At 37.9% G+C, this 19551-nt stretch overlaps 1 non-coding gene across 1 annotated transcript; it reads left to right on the forward strand.

Annotated features, from left to right (window-relative positions):
* The first annotated feature begins 2930 nt into the window (after window positions 1–2930).
* Window positions 2931–3051, forward strand: LOC113258140 (U6atac minor spliceosomal RNA). The gene has a single exon (XR_003317153.1). It is a non-coding gene; the product is annotated as a U6atac minor spliceosomal RNA (small nuclear RNA).
* The last annotated feature ends 16500 nt before the right edge of the window (window positions 3052–19551 follow it).

Genomic DNA, 19551 nt, shown 5'->3' on the forward strand with positions numbered 1-19551 from the left:
TAAGGACCATACACCTTTCATAAAAATTAATGCAAAATGGCTCAGAGGCCTAAATTTAAAACTCTGAATTTCCTAGAAGAAAATGCCTAGGTGCAAATCTGCTTGACCTTGGGTTCATCAATGAGTTTTTAGATATAATATCAGAAGAAAAGAAAAAATGGTTAGTTGAACTTTACTAAAATTAGAAAACTTCTGCTAAAGACACTGTTAAAAGGATGAAAATAAAAAACATTTACAGGAAGAGAATATCTGCAAATTACATAAAGTACTTGTATCCAAAATATACAGGCAATTCCTAAAGGTCAACAAGAAAACAAAGAACCTCAATTTAAAAATGGGCAAATAGGAACAGACATGTCATCAAAGATGACATACAGATGGCAAATAACCATATAAATAGATTTATTTGAGAGAGAGAGAGTGAGCATGATCGGGTGGAGGGATAGACGGACAGAGGGAGAGGAAGATGGAGAAGCAGACTCCCCGCTGAGCAGGGAGCCCCAGGACCCTGAGATTATCACCCAAGCCGAAGTCAGATGCTTAACTGACTGAGCCACCCAGGTGCCCCTACCAGTTATTTTAAAGAAATAATGTATTTTTAAGATTTTTGAAAAACACAGTAGTTACTGGAATGCTTGAAGATTAAATGAAAAAAAATAAGATAGTGAAAATGTAACATTCAACATGTGTCAAACTTTGCAATGTAATTCAAACAAGGAATAGCTGTTATGATACCAGGCTCATAGATATTTAAATTGTTATAATCATGAACAATAAATAATGTGGTTTTACAAAAATAATTACTGCCAAATACGTTGTGACAAATTTATTCAATCAATTGGAAAGTAAATGGCTAAAGGAGGATATCAGATATAAGGCATTAGTGTATTCAAAAATATTATTTTTAAAAAGTAGAATTGAATTTGTCTTGCAACTATAGTTACCATCAAGTGGCTTGAAGTCAATTGGAAAATTCTTATATCCAAAAATGATAACTGTATTCAACTTTGAAAAGTGGCTAGGCTGGTATAAAGACTTTTACAGTCTTCATTAATAATAAAAAAAAATGCAGTGACTATGATACCATGGGTAGTTATGTCTTCCAGTCATCACTACAGACTAAACAATTACAAAAGGGACTTAGAATTTATAATTTTGGGCATTCAAAGAATGCTAAAGGGACTTGCCAGGAAAAATCATTTTTTTCTTGGGGTGCCTGGGTGGCTCAGTTGGTTGAGGGTTAGACCCTTGATTTCAGCTCAGGTCTTGATCTCAGAGTCATGAGATTGAGCCCTGTATCAGGCTCTGCACTCAGCAGGGAGTCTTCTTGAGATTCTCTCTCTCCCTCTCCTTTTCTCCTTCTCCACCCGGCGCACTCTCTCTCTCTCTCAAATAAATAGATAAATAAAATCTTTAAAAAAATAATTTTATTCTTTAGGGAAGAAGTAAAATTTGAATGACGGGCACAAAAAAACCCTGCGTTAATGGTTTAAGTAGCTACAGTTTACATCAGAGAGATGCAATATAGTTATTTTAAATTGCAAGGGATGGTACGGGCAATAACCATTTTAGGGCTATAGTGTGACATAAGACTCCATTCTAAGGCATTGTATTTATAGGGGTAGGGGAGAGTGTGTGATCATATCAGATTTACCAGAACAGATGATTAATGAAAATTTGGAGAAATGGGTGGAAGTCATATTTACAGAGGGCTTTGCATACCTCCAAAAATTTTTACCACTTAATCCCATGGGCAAGGAAGGATGTAGAAGAGGTAAAATGTGAAAAAGGTTTTAAGACTATTAATGTGGTAGTTGTATGGAGGAAGAAAATGATACAAGTTAACAGATGACTTCAGATTCCCATGTATCTAAGTTGCAACCCTGGCTCTGTATGACCATCAGCAAGTTACTTCAACACTTTAAGCCCTCAGTTTTCTCATAGGATTATATGAAAATTAAGGGATATATTTATCTAATGCGCTTGGCACCGTTCTTCAAGTACTGAAAAAAAAAATGCTTTGCAAACAAAGTGGATAAGAGGTCAAAGTTTTAAGAGTCTATTTGAGAGACCGTTAAAATAGTTTAAGGAAACATCAATGAAAATAAAATCAAGGAATGAATGAAAGGAGTAGTAGGCCTTAATGACTAACCAAAGGGGTGAAAAAGAATAAGGCGTTACTGTTGACTCTGAAGCTTGGTGCCTGAGTGACGAGAAGAACAAGGGCTAAACCTGTCAGAAATGTAAACTCCAATGAAGGGGACGAAGGGACTAGAGAGTAGAAGAATATGAGTTCTATTTTAACTGCATTGGGTGTGAGGTGACAATGAGACTTCTAGCTAAAAAAAAAAAAATCTAGCAGGCAATTGGAGATACAGATTTGTAATATCCCCCCCTAACCACTACCTGGAGACATATGTTAAGACTCTGCTCCCATTCATATTCTTGTATCTATAGTCTCCCTCTCAGTAATTTCAACCAATCCCACAGTTTCAACTCTCATGCTCTTCTTAAAGTCTGAGGCCTTCTGGAAATTTCTACTTCAGTGTCTTTTAAAGTACCTCAAACTCATCGTGTTCCAAATCAAAACTGCTTTTATCCCCCAAAAAAGGCATCTCTTGGGGCACCTGGGTGGTGCAGTTGGTTAAGTGTCTGTCTCTCGGTTTGGGCTCAAGTCACGATCTCAGGGTCATGACATAGAGCTGCTTAAAACTCTCTTTGCCCCCCCACCCCACCACGCTTGCGTACATGCACACCCTCTCCCTTTCTCTCTCAAGTAAGTAAATCTTTAAAAAAAAATAAAAATAAAATAAAACGGCATCTCTTAATGACTTGTCTGATTCGGTTAACAGTACCTCAAGATCACCCAGAAGATGCAGCTTGGAGTAATCAGTTATGTCCTCTCCCACTGGCAGAATCCTCTTCCATGGGCGTTGTATGGAGGGAGAGGCTAGAACTCTTGAGAAGGATGGGAAGGTCCTAATTACTAATACACCACATTTATGGTTAAGATATTGCCATGCATTTTGTGGCATCTAATCATGGTATTGCTCCAATCATTGGAGATACAATTGGTATATCAAACCACATTGCAAATAACCACGTTTCTTCATCAAAAGACAAAATGAACAGAGTCAAAAGGCAATCCAGAGAGTGGAGGAACTTATGTGCCACACATATATCTGACAAAGGAATTATATCCAGGATATATAAGAAACTCATCACTTCACAAAAGAGGACATCCAAATGGCAAACAAGAAAAAAAAAAAAGATTACTAATTATTTTAAAGAAATACAAATGAAATCCACAAGAACAAGCTATTGTATACTCACCAGAATGACTATAACATTAAAGAAAGAAGATGTCAAGTGCTGGAAAGGGTATGGAGCAACTGGAATTCTTACACCACTAAGTGAGCACTAATTACTGCAACTACTTCAGAAAACGGGCATTATCTACTACAGCTACATATATCTGACCCAGGAATTCCATTTATAGGTATATATGCAACGGAAATTGTATGCATGTTCACCAGAAGTCCATAGCCGCATTATATGTTATTACTCCAAACTGAAAACGACCCAAATGCCCACCAGCAGTTGATTGGGTGAATAATTACGGTTCATCTAGGTGATGTAACACCTATTTTGGCTTAAGCAGAATAAACAGAAAGATTTCCTATTAATCTAAACATGGACAGCACTGGAGGAGATAATGCTAAGTGAAATAAGTCAAGCAGAGAAAGACAATTATCATATGGTTTCTCTCATCTATGGAACATAAGAACTAGGAAGATCAGTAGGGGAAGAAAGGGAAAAAGAAAGGGGGGTAATCAGAAGGGGGAATGAAGCATGAGAAACTATGGACTCTGGGAAGCAAACTGAGGACTTCAGAGGGGAGGGGTGTGGGGCAATGGGATAGGCCGGTGATGGTAGTAAGGAGGGCACGTACTGCATGGTGCACTGGGTGTTATACGCAACTAATCAATCATCAAACTTTACACCAAAAAAAAAAAAAAACAAAACAAATAAATATGATTTGTCTCCTTCTGGCCTCATGCTAATCTTCTTGAAAAAGTTTTTACCAACCTCTCTGTTGAAACTGTACTTTCTTCTAGTCCCAATTCAAACATCTAGTCTGCATCCAGCTGTTCTTGGTCACTGCCTTTCTCCCAATTTCGGAATGTGATCTCTCCTTCTTTTAAGAGTCCCTTAATGATTATTGCATGCTTTCCCCTATGGTTTGCTTTATCTCTACCATGTTTTTTTTTCTTCTTATCCTACCATTTTTTATTCTAACCGTCAGTGAGATAATAGAAGGTTTGTGTCACTACTCTTTCCACCATTTAATTCACTTAGTCATAGAGTTTGCACACAATGGGTGATCAATAAACACTCTAAAACTTTATGGAATCAGAAAATATAAAAATGGTTGCTCTAAGCTTTTAAATTAATTTCCTGCAATAACTTATAATATCTGCTATATTATGGTTATCAATCATGAGATTATCTTGGATCAAGTGATTGAATTTTACTAGGCAATTTGCCTTATATAAAAGGTGTTCTGCTCTGCATTCTTCCAGAAAATGAAACTGCAGAGAAATTTATTGTGATTCATCATGCCATAAAAAAAGAAACAACAACTAAACAACGATATATGTAATTTTTTAACCACAATCATATAAAAATGCTTGCAATAAAGGTAGCTTTAAAATGCCAAAGCTGAAGCTGCCTCTTTATTTCTTCATTCCTCTGAATTTGAGGCTACTGTTAGCTAGTTATATTATACTGCTGTTGTTTTGTCTTACAGTATTGAATTGATGTCTTTGATCATATTGAGTTAATATCTTTGACAAATTTTCTGTACGTATGAAATGTGTACTCTTTCAAATGAGCCAAAATTTAACTGGTTTAACTAGAAGAGGATGAAGGAAAAGGAAAAGCTGACACTTTCTTGCAGTTTGCTCTTTTGAGATTAAAATGAAAGACTAAGGTGAATGGGCAAGTTGGGGTGGACTGATTAGAGAAAGAAATGAAAGAAAAAGATGCTCTTGCCTGCTTACATAGTTTGAATGTTTACTCTCTCACATCCTGTGATATTCCATTAGATCCTTACAAATATCTGGAGAGGTCAACCCCATTGGTGACTTGCCCAAGGCCATATGGTGTGCAAGCAGCAACACTGTGAGGCAACTAAGCAAAATTTACAAAAGGAGCAGCTTCCTTTCAGAAGAGTACTAGGCGACAGGAGACAGCCAAAAGGGATTATCTTCCAAGTCCCGTAGTTGGTTAGTGCATACAGTCCACTGTCCACTAGGTCCCCTATCAAATAAGAAAATTTTGGCGTCCCTGGGTGACTCAGTTGGTTAAGCACCTGACTCTTGATTTTGGCTCAGGTCATGATCTCAGGAGCCTATGATCAAGCCCCGCATCTGGCTTTGCACTCAGCGGGAAGTCTGCTTCTCTCTCCCTCTCCTGCTGCTCCTCCTCTCATTTGTGTGCGGCGCGCGCTCTCTCTCTCTCAAGTAAATAAATAAATCTTTAAAAAAATTAGAACATTTTAAAAAGGAGAAAAATGAAAAGGAAAAGCATAAGCTAAATATAAACAAAGAAACAACAACAAAAAAAAACAAAACCTCTGTTTCTATGTATACAAGAGTTATAGAGCCACTAAGGAACTCTGAAATTGGAATTTGAAAACAAAATTTTAGTTTTCACTCTGCCAGTTTCTACCTACCTATTTTCATGAACTTGAGAAAGGTATTTTGCGTTTATGAGTTTTTGTCTTCTAATTTGTAAAACATAGATGATATCTATCCTACATATTTTACCTAATTATTTTCAGGATGAATGATGTTATGAATGCACAGTTTGTAACCTAGGAAAAGCAGTTCGTGTATGCATTATTATAATTATACATTTTGAGACTGCCTAAGATGGTATTTTTAGGTAATAAAAGTGAAAATTGAAGGCATTTAAATTTCATAAAAGTAGCAAAAAGACTGGGAATTGTGCTTCTGAATGTTAACAATTGCTACAGCAATCAAACAACGGGTTTGGAACATTATCATCATTGTAACTCAAAATGACACCAGACCCGCCTGATGCCCAAGCCTGTCCTGGAGTCACATTCAAAGAAATATCAATCCAGCAGCAAAAAATAATTGAAAGCAATTTTATATTTTTATTGCTTTCCCTTAAAAAATCATGGTGGTTGCATTCATAGCATACAAATAAACTTTTAGAACTTTTCTCTCTCTCCCCTTATCTCCAATATATCATAGGCATTTTATCAAAGGATTAAGATTCTTTCCTTCTCTACTTCAAGTTTCCAAAAATTGTCTCGCTCTCAGTCCATGAATACCTTCATCTTTCTCAACTCTTCCTGGTTTCCTGTTTTCCATATCAATTATCTCTTTACTTGATGAGTCGTTGTGGACCTCTTGCCAAGTGAATGCAAATAGCCTTTATAGGCTCTTCATTATTCTCTTTCACTATCTAATTTGATGTGCATATTTAAACCTAGTAACCAACACAGGATCCTTCCTACTGAGTGCAGAGCAGCAAGAGGCTGTGGATACTAATAGATTAATATTTTTCTCCTCAATACGTTACCATGATCAAAGCACTGCCTAGCTGTTGGGGGAGATAAAAACAAAACCACAAAACTAAAGACAAGGACAATAATCAATTGTAAGACTTGGCCCCATTCTTAAGGAATATCCCAACTGGAAAATCACTCTGGAGATACTGTCCATTAGAGCAGCCAAGTGAATGGGTCCTGCCCTGTGTTTTCTCCATTACTTATTAATGCATTCTACTACAATTTCATTTCACCAGAAGATGTACAGGCTTAAAAATATGCTAAATATGATTGTTGTACAGGTTTTGATGTGAAAAAACTGAGACAGAAAGAGATTGGGTAGATGAGGATTGATTTAACCATGCAAAAACCCTGAAGAGGGATAACTAGGGTCAGAATGAGAAGAAAGATGGTGATGTTAGAGGAGGAATAAGTAAATATAAACACAACAGTATTTGGCAATTAGACGTCATGGACAACTGGGGAAGAATAAATCAAAAACCAATTCCAGGTAGTGCCACTGAAGAAATGGGAAAGTGGTAGGAGGAGCAAATCTTGGAGGCAAAGAGGATGATAAGTTTGTTTTGTTAGACCAAGTACATCTCCACCCTAGCATGTCGGGGCTCCGGAAAGATGGGAAGACCAGTAGGGGGGTATTTGGAGGCCACTCACTTAGCAGTGACAGCAGAAAGAGAATAGACAAAGGAAAAATCAAGATAAATGAAGTTATGGTTCATGGTGTCCTATAGATTTTTCAGAATGAGATTTTGAACAGTTCTCACACTGAAGTGTCTTTTATCAATGTTCACTGGCACTAAGAGTGGATGCCTTCATTTCTCTAAACCTCTGATTCTTCACATAAAATACTTTCTGCATCTTAAATTATTTTCGAGTAAATACTGAAGCATTTTTAATAAGCACTTTAAGGGTTTTATTTTTAATAGGAATTGCTATTTTATTTAGATATTTTTAAATGCTTGAACTCCTCCTGTGCTGATGGAATCTTAGCCACAACAGTTGACATGATCTGATACAGAATTTAAAAAATACATCCCTTTGGCTGCTGTGTGGAGAATAGTGTGTGGCTGTGAGCTGCTGTGCTGGAAATGTATTGCAGCGGTTTTAGGTATAGATGATGGCGCTTCAGTCTGAGACGGCATCCGTGCGGATGGAGAGAAAGAGATGCCGTATAGGGTAAACTGTGTCCCACCAAGTTTCACGTGTTGAATAACTAACTGCCAGTATCTCAGGATGGGACTGTATTTGGAGACAGGGCCTTTAAAGAGGTAACTGAGTTAAAATGAGCTCATCTGGGTGAGCCCTAATCCAATGTGACGGATAACCTTATAGGAATAGTCTCAGACTCAGCGGCATGAACGGAAGAAAGTGTGAGGGCAAAGAAAGAAGGTGGCCATCTGCAAGCCAAAGAGGGAGACAGAATGAAACTAACCACGCTGACACCTTGGTCTTGGACATTTAGCCTCCAGAGTTGTGAGAAAACTAATCTCTCATGTTTAAGTCATCCGCTCAGTGGTACTTTGCTATGGCAGCCCTTGCGAACCGAGACAGAATGGATTCAAGATGTAAGTTGAATATGTAAGTTGAATATAGAATTACTAGGATTTGGGAATGAGTTGAATGTTGAAGACGGTAAGTTTAAGGGATATATATTAAGAATAAATTTCCCAGTTTGAGGAATTGCCTAACTGGTATTATGATTATTATACTTCTAAACTGAGTTATGCTGGCTAACCTCAAGGGATATTGTGGGTTTGGCTCCAGACCACCTCAATAAAGCAAATATTGTAATAAAGCAAGTCAAATGAAGTTTTTGGCTTCCCAATACATGTAAAAGTTATGTTTGCACTATACTGTAGTCTCTTGAGTGTGCAAAAACATTATATCTAAAAAGATGCACATACCTTAATTGTAAAATACCTTATCACTAAAAAATGCTAGCTATTATCTGACCTTTCAGTGAGTCATAATCACGGATCGCAGATCACCATAGCAAACATAACAATAATGAAAAAGTTTGAAATATTGCGAGAATTAACAAAATGGGATATGGAGACATAAAGTGAGCAAATGCTGTTGGATAAGTGACACCAATAGGCTTGCTGGACTCAGCGTTGTTGCAAACCTTCAATCTGTGAAAAATGCAGTATCTGCAAAACTCCATAAAGCGAAGTGCAGTAAGAGGAGGTGTGCTTGTAACTTTTCAAACTCCCTTGGCTAGAAAGGGGTCGTGTGGGACTGTCTGACTCCAAAGCTACAATCTTAACCTCTATGTTGTTACACTCCTCACATTTTAAAAATATTGTATTTAGAGCTCTACAAATTTAAAGCAAAAATGAGCCATAGGCATCATTTAATTTTGCTCCTTCATTCTATGTTTAGAAAACTAGGGCCAGCAAAAAGTGATAGACCTCTCTATTTTAAAAGAATAATTTCAGCTTATCTTTATACAATAAGAGGAATAGCAATAAGCATTGTACCTACTATTTACGGGGACAGAACAAATTTTCTCGGCTGATTAGAGGGACCCCTTTGAGCACTGAAAATCAAAATCATTAGCATTTCAAATAATAGATTTAGCTAAACTTCTCTTCACTGGTGATTTGTTTAATAAAACACTACGAAGCAGGAAACCGTACATGATTGGCAGTAGCTGAATTTAAGTCTTGACTTACTTTTTCATTGTAGAACACTGTAGAACACTAGTGGATCCCACGCATCTGGTCTTTTCTTCCTTATATAATCTTGGTCCCTTTCTCCCCCTTTCTCTCTTTTCCTTATCTGTACACCTAAGAAGATATATACATACTCACAGACAAACATCTCAAACAGTGCATATTGGAAATGACTATCAATATCAAAGTCTTGTGGAATTCGGTCAACTAAGGTGAAGACCAGAGAAAATCATAAATCCTGGGAAAGAAGGGGGTACATTGAGAGGAGCAAAGAATAACTACCTCCCAACCCCTGTGAGGCACCATAATAGGACGTGAGACAGAGCATGTAGAGTTATTATTCTTATGTTGTTTTCAGTGGAAATCCCATTGGGTTATTAATTTGGAAATCAGAATTCTAATAATGAACAACATTAATCAGTCATCTGGCTTTCGTCAGCCCATAAGTATCTCTAATCCTCAATTCTTTTGTCTATAAAATGAGAGGAATTATTTCAAAAGGAGACAGTTCAGTATTAAGGAAAGCGCAGTCTTTAGAATTAAGCAGATTGACTCAAATACCAGCTCTGCTAGTGCTACCTATTTAAGCTTTTCTGAACCTGTTTCATCACCTATAAAATGAGCCTTACATTGTTTAAATAAGGTTATGTGGAAGGATTAAGTGGGATAACACATCTAAAGCACGGCTGATCGGTGGAGTCTCAATAAATATTCATTCCATCAAAGTCTCCCCAAGCTCCGTGACCTTAAATCTGATTTGAATGAACAATCAGGAAATGTCCTGGAAGATAAAAGAAAAGAGAAAGGCAGTAGCACCTATTTTGCTTTAGGCGGTAATGGTGATGGTGGTAAAGCTTCATAGTTGTTTAATTGAGAGAACGTTTTTTTGAATACTGGACATTCTGCTTGGCATCAGGATACAAGGTGCTTATTATATAGTTTGTTCGCTCAAGGAACCCACAGTCTCCATAAAGCACTGTAGTAAGGTCGGGGAGAAAGTTCAGGGTGTTACAGGCACATCCAGGAAACAAGGCTTCCGAGCTTTATGTCTGAAAACAAGGAGTCTAGCAGCACTTATCTCAATTTGTAAAGGATGTTTTTGGGATGTTGGAACAATTCTTGGGATGTTTAACACTTAGCTCTGTTTTTGGAACCCTGATTTAGACAATGTCATCATTTGTAATTGTCAAATATTTTATTTTCATCTTTTATGAGGTCTTCTTAAAGACCATATTATAATATCACTTTACAAATTACCTTAACAGATATAAGACTCCACTACGCATAGGGAAAAAAGGGCTTTAATTATCTCTGTACTATACTGCAAGGGGCTCTTATGCTGATTAAAGAAAAGGGAAAAAATGCTGGAAGGCTTTGACCTGTACATGATATTGAGGGTGCTGCTGTTACACAGAGGTGCAAGCCTGAGAGCCATGTAAGCCGTGAGATGCAGGGTTCCTTCTCCAGAGGTCCTTCCATTTTTAGATTTCTCTGTGCATTCTGTAGCAATTCATCACTGATATGATAGCTTTTGCTTTCTCCTTGATCCTTCTCATTCTGGAAATGGAGGGACAGAAAAGGAAAAATAAAATATTTTTCCTGGCCTGTGCTACAGGGTAGAGGAAATGCATTGTGTTTTTAGAAAAAATAAATACCTGGGCCGGTTAGACAAATTAATACCATGAGATTCTTGGGATTGTTAAACTGGAAACCTGAAAGTCATAAAACGTGTCTTGGGAAACAAATTAATGAAACATTTGAGTGGATGCATTCATGTAGAAAAACCCTGTCATAAAATATTCTGGGGACATTTTTATTTAAAGTGACATAAAATTTCTAAGGAGATGAGACTCTCATGACAGAAAAATCTGTGAATGTGTGTAACAGAAATTTACTAAAGTTTTCTTGTCATAATACTTTCCAATCCAATTATTAAAAAAATCTGTCATCCTTCTATAGTGTAAGAGAGAAAGTGTGTGTGTGCGTGCGCACACGTGAGCGTGTCTATGGAGAGAGAGAGAGACTTGAGAAGAAATTCATGAGTTCTTGGTTATTGAGTGTCAACCACAGGAGCTGCGCAGTAGAGAGAGAATCAATGGGAGATGCCCTCCATCAGGGTGCTTAATTCCCAGTGGGTTGATTTTTGATGGGAAGTGGCAAGAGATGCGACCTAAGCCTTTGGTGTCCAGTCTCTGTAGCTTTGTCCGAGGCTTCATGGAGTCCTCATCTCGGCTGAGACTACACGGAGCCTACAGAACTACAGGGCCAAATGCGGCACAGAGCCGGGGCAGTGGCAGACCACTCTTTTTAAGTTAGGATACTTTAACATACGTTAACAAGACATATAATAATTTGTCTCTCAAAACTATACTTCTCTCTACTTTGATGTCAGTTATATTCACTGTAGAAATGAACAGAAAATAGTTCCCAGTTTTCAAGTGCATGCTGAAGGATATTAATAGATCTTCTAAAAAAGCGTCGTAATCATGAAAGTTTGGGGAACCCTATATTAAAAAAAAAAAGGCAAGCAGGCTTACTTACTGCAGGGATTTCCAAAGCTATTCACATCCATCACCAGACTATAAGGCTGCAGGGAAGAGAATACAGTGCTTCCCAGTTTTAGAAAACTAGAGAATCAAGAAGAAGGGAAAATAATAGAGTAATATCAAGCAACTAGTCCTCCATTCCCCTTAAGACAAAAGGCACCTTTTTGTCTTTCTCCTGGTGAGCAGATTAAGTGGGTTTGGCTAAGAGAAGTTTAGATGATTGAGTGCAAGAAAGTTTTAATCATCGAACTTGACATCAAAAACCAAGGATGTACTGTATGGTGACTAACATAATAAAAAAAATTATTATAAGAAAAAAATTTAAAAAAAATAAAAAAGTATATCTAGGTCTAGTCTAGGTCTAGAATAAACAGATATCGACAATTAAAAAAAAAAGAAAATTTTAAGACCTTTATAGCTTCAGGGGTGCCTGGGTGGCTCAGTTGTTAAGTGTCTGCCTTCAGCTCAGGGCCTGATCCCAGGGTCCTGGGATCAAGCCCCACATCAGGCTCCTCCACTGGGAGCCTTCTTCTTCCTCTCCCACTCCCCCTGCTTGTGTTCCCTTTCTCGCTGGCTGTCTCTCTGTCAAATAAATAAAATCTTAAAAAAAAAAAGACATTTATAGCTTCAGCAGCACTATTTCTTTTGGCTGCTAATTCCACAGCTTATCAAAAAATTTAAATGTCATATTAAATAAAATGCTTTCTGTAAAAAATAATTTTAAAACATTTTAGAAGGTTGCTTTTTCTGACAGCAGCATGATAAAGTCAATAAATAAACAAAGGTAAGGCAATGCAAAATCTGTATCATAAAGGGAGTTGGCCATCAGTGGAAGAGATAAAAAAAAAGGGTCAAGGGAAAATGGATTGGCAGTGCACATTAAAATCCCATGTAGGGAAAAGAGTTTCCATCATGGCCACTGTTGTACAAATCCAAGGGGCGTTATTTATGTAGACTGTCATGTAAGTGGTACTTGCAAAAATTGTGCTACATGGCAGTTCTGCCCCTGCTCTGGTGCAGAAATAAATCGGTCCTGTTTAGGGGGCAGGTGCACTTGTGGAAACGAGCACATCCCCCTGTCAAACCTGGAGGCCATTAGGCATTGCAATCAAAGCACCAGAAACCTCTGCTCTGATTCCTGGCTCCCTAAGATGTCTTGTGATTATAATTTGACTTCCCATGCAGTTTCTTACAAAGAAAGAATATGATGGTCAGACAAATGAGTATCTATTTCCCTTGGCAATTATTTTTTCAAATGTAAATGAAAAAGTGGTAGTGAATAAACAACCCCAAATTTGACTCAGTCTAAGCAGATAAGAACACATTTTGAGTTTGAAAATATGAAGATCAAACCCTGGCCTTGTATGTTTTTGCAAATAAAGCACAGTTGTATAATGGTTCTTTTTTTTTTTTTTTTAAAGATTTTATTTATTTATTTGACAGAGAGAGAGACAGCCAGGGAGAGAGGGAACACAAGCAGGGGGAGAGGGAGAGGAAGAAGCAGGCTCTCAGCAGAGGAGCCTGACGTGGGGCTTGATCCCAGAGCTCTGGGATCACGCCCTGAGTCATAGGCAGACACTTAACGACTGCACCACCCAGGCGCCCCAGTTGTATAATGCTTCTTAAGGACAGTCAGGGGGTCAAAACTGTCATTGCAGTGGCTCAAACACCTGCACATTTGAACTTAAAAGAGGGTGAGAGCCTGAGGTTTTTTTATTTTAATTTTTTAATTTTATTTTAATTTTATTTTAATTTACCTAATGAGGTAAGTTCATGTTATCTTCAGTTTAATGAAAAGGGAATGGGTGCTCAGTGAGATTCCTAGGCTACACGGAAACAGAGAGGAGCCAAAACGGATCACAGAATTACCAGGTTTTAATTGCACATGGGTACTAGGGTATCATGTAAGTAAAGTGAAGGACATTGACGAATCTGTCTCACTGGAGAATGGACAAATACCTGAAAGGAAAGAGCATTGGAGTATATTTACAAGGCTAGGGCTGGCTGAGGAGAATACTGACATAATTAGTGAGCCTGGACTACACTAAGGAATGGCAATAAGTGGTGAACACTGTAATAAAAACAACATCCCCCATCGAGAAGTCAAGAAATATGCAATGACTAACTCATTTAATGTAGAGTGGCCACAACTTGAGTTAGATTTTATATTTAACTACACCTGTGGGTTTATCTATTTTCTTATTAGTGATCCTTTACTTGCAAATAGCTAAAGACACATCCATATGAAAGAACAGAATGAAATTTGTGGATAAATGAATTTTAGAAGCTATGAAATTATGCACATCAACAGGAATTGTTTGACTAACAAAAAATAATTTTTAATAGATGGTTTGAGATGTACAAGTTAAAAAAAATCCTGAAATTGCATAATTACTGCAATAGATAGCTAGTCAGGCATACGTTGATTTCAAAGAAGTGTGTGGCATTTTCAATGTCAGAGGATCAGATATAAAGGACTCTACACCAGCTGGGTCTGCATTGCCATCTGATAATCAGGAACTTGGCAAAAACGTGTTCACACCGATCACAGTGTGGTTGCTTTTGACGAGAAACACCACTGTGGTAGCTTTAATTAGAGGCATGTCAAGTAATTCAGTGTTAACAGTGGTACGGATGAACTAGAGCTGGTTACAGTCTGAAAAACTCTATGAACGTTTACTCCATGTATGGGAGTCTCTTGGCAACATTTCTGTGAGCTGAAAGTAATTCAGATTATGTCTGCTGGTCGTTAAGTCATGTCCCATTGTGTATAATGCCATGACTAAATAGAAAAAAAAAAAACAGATGTGGCAATTAAAAACTAAAAGTGATACCCATTTATTCTTGGCCAGAGAATTACTACACAGACTGCATTTTTTTTTCTTTCTTAACCAAAGAGATGGCATATATAGAGTAACTATTATTTTCCTGCTGTTTATGAATAGTTCATGAATCATAACCAACGCCCAACCACCTGCATTTTTCTATTTTAAAACCATTTAAAAATATGCTTATATTCATTTACCAAAATTTCTCTGTACTCCTGAAAAAAATGTAATATGTGTGTTGCCCCCCCTTTTTTTTACAACCAACTTGGCTAGAAATAAAACGCAGTTAAATAACTGAAATAAAAGAGCAGTTTGAACAAGGCTTGTACTCAAAGTGAAATTTACAAGCATAGAGACAGAGCATAAAGAATGACATTTCCCAAATCTACAGCATATCTATTACAAAACCAAAATGGTCATATCCTTGTTTGACAGGAACTGATCAAATTAGCTATTGATCTATACAAGCCCACCTTTAAGAAGACTGAAAATATCATATTAACTAGAGTTTTGGAGATTTATACAGGTTAAAGATTTTAAAATATCTGCTTTTGCAAAGGTATTTGAAAAATTTCAATAAATTAAAGAATAAAAGATAGCTTCTCCTGCCATAAGGCTTACAATCTAGTAAGGGGGTAACACTAGTTAGCGTTGTGTAACTATACTTCATAAGTAACTAGACTCTAAAACAAACTATGTTAAGTATGTTAAGGTTAAGGGGCGCCTGGGTGGCGCAGTTAAGCGTCTGCCTTCGGCTCAGGGCGTGATCCCGGCGTTGTGGGATCGAGCCACACATCAGGCTCCTCCACTGGGAGCCTGCTTCTTCCTCTCCCACTCCCCCTGCTTGTGTTCCTTCTCTCGCTGGCTGTCTCTATCTCTGTCAAATAAATAAATAAAATCTTTTTTTAAAAAAAGTATGTTAAGGTTAAATATGCTATGGAGGATCATGGTTTAAAAAAAAACACCTATGACTGAATACAATTCCCATAAAAATCCCAGTTGAATTATTTGAATAAATTGACAAGGGATCCTAAAACTCATATGAAAATGTAAGGAGCCTAGAAGGGCCAAAACAATCTTGAAAAAGAAAAAAGAATTGAAGGATTGACTTTTTATTTCAATACTTACTACAAAGCTATAGTAATCAGGATGGTGTGGTACTGGCGTAAAGAGAGACATACTGCTCAATGAAATAGAATCGAGAGTTTAGAAATATATCTTCACATTTATGTTCAATTGATTTTGATAAATGTGCCATGACAATTCAATGGAAAAAGAAAGGTCTTTTCCAAAATCTGTGCTGAGACAACTGACAGCAACTTGCCAGTGAAAGAACTTGAAACCTTACATTGCATTATTTGCAAAATTAATCCAAAATGTATCAAAGGCCTAAATGTAGGGGCTAAAACTACTAGACTCTTACAGAAATATATAGGCATCAATCTCTGTAACCTTGGATTAGGCAATGGTTGCTTAGATATGACAAAAATATAAGCAAAAAAATAAATTAGGAAAATTGGACAACATCAAACTTAAACACTTATGCTTCAAAGGACATAATCAAGAAAGTGAAAAGACAGTGGAGTGATGTTATCAAGATCGTGCCAAAAGTCATTACGGATTTTAGTCTCCCTCATAAGAAGACCAACTAGCAACTATCTATAAGTAAGACGCCATTGTGAAAATCCCAGAACCTGGACCCTAGGGACTAAGAAGGATTGCATTAGAAAGGGAAGAACAGCTACATTCTGACTGTCTTGCCCCTTCCTCAGGTTAGTATAGTACTGCACCAAGAAGGCCCTCCTGGGCCTACTTTTCCTCCTGCAGGGAAATGAGAGCCCAAGACGGACATTCAGATACCCAACATTGCAGGACACTTCCCAGTCTGGCTACTCAGGTCTCTTCTCATGGAGATCATTGGGAGAATCATTGGGAGGCTTGACCGCTTGGGATCAGAGAGAGACAGAGAAGAGGAATGAGGCTAACAGCAACCAGTGCTCCTATCTTGATGGATGGCATTCATGCTTGCAGTGGATTTCAAGCAATGATCATGGCCACTGGATCTGCCCACCTGCAGAGCTGAGTTTGTTGCCCTGTCTGGCCCAAGGAGCTCAGCTGGCAGTTCTGACTGATTTGGGTTCCCAGCCAACAAGTCACAACAGCCATGTAACCTGTCCTATGATCCTGGCTAAGCAAGGAAGCAAATTTGCAGCCCTATCCAACTGTGAGTATAGGCTCCAATTGCACACAACCAGGAAGCCTGGACAGCTTCAGAGCCCATCCTACAGCCCTGCTTGGGCAGGAACCCAAACCAGCAGCCCTGCCCAACTGTTAAGAACGACTTCTGGTCTGGCGTAAACAGGGAACCTGAACAGAGACTTTAGGCAAGGCTGGAGCACAGCCTACACTGCCACCTAGCTGCAGAGCTAAGGCTATAGCCCCACCCTGAGACAGAACCCAGCCTAAGACCTTGCCCAGGTACTGAACACAGCCTGCAGGCAGCGAGTCCAGATAGTGACCCCACCTGACTGCAGAGCACAGTCTCTAGTGCCACCCAAGTGCAGGGTACACCTGGAGGTCCCCCACAACCACAGAACTCAGCCAGTGATCTTTTTCAAAAGCAGATCACAACCAGTGGTCCTGCCCATGTATAGCCTATAGCACTGTCTGATTGCAGAGCACAGCTTGTGGCCTCATCTAATAGTGGAGCACTGCCTGTGGTTCTGCTTGAATAGAGTCCAGCCAGTGGCACCATACAGTCAGTGAGCATAGTCTGAGACCCTTCTCAAGTAGGAACAATTGCACAACACAATCCACAGAACTGCTTAATCATGAAGTCCAACCAGTGGCATCACCTTGCCAGGAAACACAGCCTACAAACTTGCCTGACCAAAGGTGATTGCAGATCCTAGCTAACAGTCCCACCTAATTGCTGAGCATAGCCAGTAGCTATGCACAATCAGAGAGTCCATCCGGCAGTCCTTCATGAATGCGGAACCCAACCAGCTGCCCCAACCAAACACACAACCCAGCCAGCAGCAACCCCCTGACTTAAGAGCATGGACAATAGTCTCACCCAACTGGAGACTCCAATAGCAAGCGTCACCTGTCCAAATGACCCATCCGATGAAGATCTTCTCATGCCAAAGCAAACCTTTAAAGGCTAGAAGAGGAGACTGCCTCCTCAAATGCATAGAGCAATGCAAAGAATCAACAATCATGAAGAATCAGGTGAACAGGATACCATCAAATGAAATTATAAACCTACAATAACAGAACAAAAAAAATGGAGATGTATGAACTGTCTGACAAAGAATTCAGAAAAAAATCCACTTTAAAGTCAGTGAACTACAAGAACACCAAAACACACAACTAAACAAAATTAGGAAAACAATGCATGAACAAAATGAGAAATTCAGAAAGATATAGAAACCATGAAAAACACAACAACCCAGAAATCCTACAGCTAAAGAATAAAATGACTGAAAAATTCAACAAAGAAATTCAACAACAGACTTGACTAAGCAAAGAGAATCAATGAACTTGATGACAGGCCATGTGAAATTATCTAGTGAGAAGAGCAAATACGTGAAAAGATCTGTATCCTGAAAATTTTCAGACATTGAAAGAAAATGAAGAAGACACAAATAAATGAAAAGATATCCCATGTTCATGAGTTGAGAGAGTATTAAAATGCTACTCCAAGCCATCTATAGATTGAATGCAATTCCTATAAAAATTCTAATAGCATTTTTCACAGAAATAGAAAAAGAGTCCTAAAATGTGTATGGAAACAACAACAAAAAAGACCCCAAACCAAAGAATCCTGAGAAAGAAAAACAAAGCTGGAGGCATACTTCCTGATTTCAAACTATATTACAAAGCTATTTGAAATAGTATGGTATTGGCATAAAAATAGACAGAGCCAGGGAACCTTAACAGTGTTGAATTAGCAACCAAAATAAACCCAAGCTTATATGAACAACTAATATTTGACAAGGGCACCAAGAATACTCAAAAGAGAAAAGACAGTCTCCTGAATAAATGATGTTGGGAAAACTGGATATTTATATTCCAAAGAATGAAACAGGTATCCTGTCTTACAGTGTTCATAAAAATGAACTCAAAATGGATTACAGACTTAAATGTAAGATCTGAAACCGTAAGCTTCCTAGAAGAAAACATAGGGAGAAATCTCAACATTGGTCTTGGCAATGATTTCATGGCTATGACACCAAAAGTACATGCAACAAAAGCAAAAATAAACAAGTGGGAATACATAAAACTAAAATTGTTAATAATTAACAAAATGAAAAGGCAATCTATGGAATGAGAGAAGATATTTACAAACCACATATTTCATAAGGGATTGCCATATATATAGAATTGCAACATTATTCATAATAGCCAAGATACAGAAACAACTGAAGTGTCTGTCAATGGACAAATGGATAAAAAAGATTGCAGTATATATAATATAATTTATAAATATATATATAAATATAAATATAGCTGAATACTATTCAGCTATGAAAAAATAAAATTTTGCATTTGCAACGACATGGATGGACATTATGGTCAGTGACAAAACGCAAGACAGAGAAATACAAATACTGTACATTATCTCCTCTACGTAGAATGTAAAACAAAAAAAAAATTGTAAATGTGGACAGTGCAATTGTGGTTACCAGGGCCTCAGGGCCGGGGATACGAGAGAAATGTTTAAGGGTACATACTTGCAACTAGTAGATAAATTGTTCCTGGAAACCTAATATACAGTGAAGTGTTTATAGACAATGAACTATATTATAAATATTAAACTTGCTAAGAGACTCAATCTCAGTTGTTCCCAACACTAGAGGAAATGATAATAATGTGACGTGATAGAGGTGTTAGCTAAC

This window comes from Ursus arctos, unplaced genomic scaffold (assembly GCF_023065955.2).
Source record: "Ursus arctos isolate Adak ecotype North America unplaced genomic scaffold, UrsArc2.0 scaffold_26, whole genome shotgun sequence".
NCBI classification, from domain to species: Eukaryota; Metazoa; Chordata; class Mammalia; order Carnivora; family Ursidae; genus Ursus; species Ursus arctos.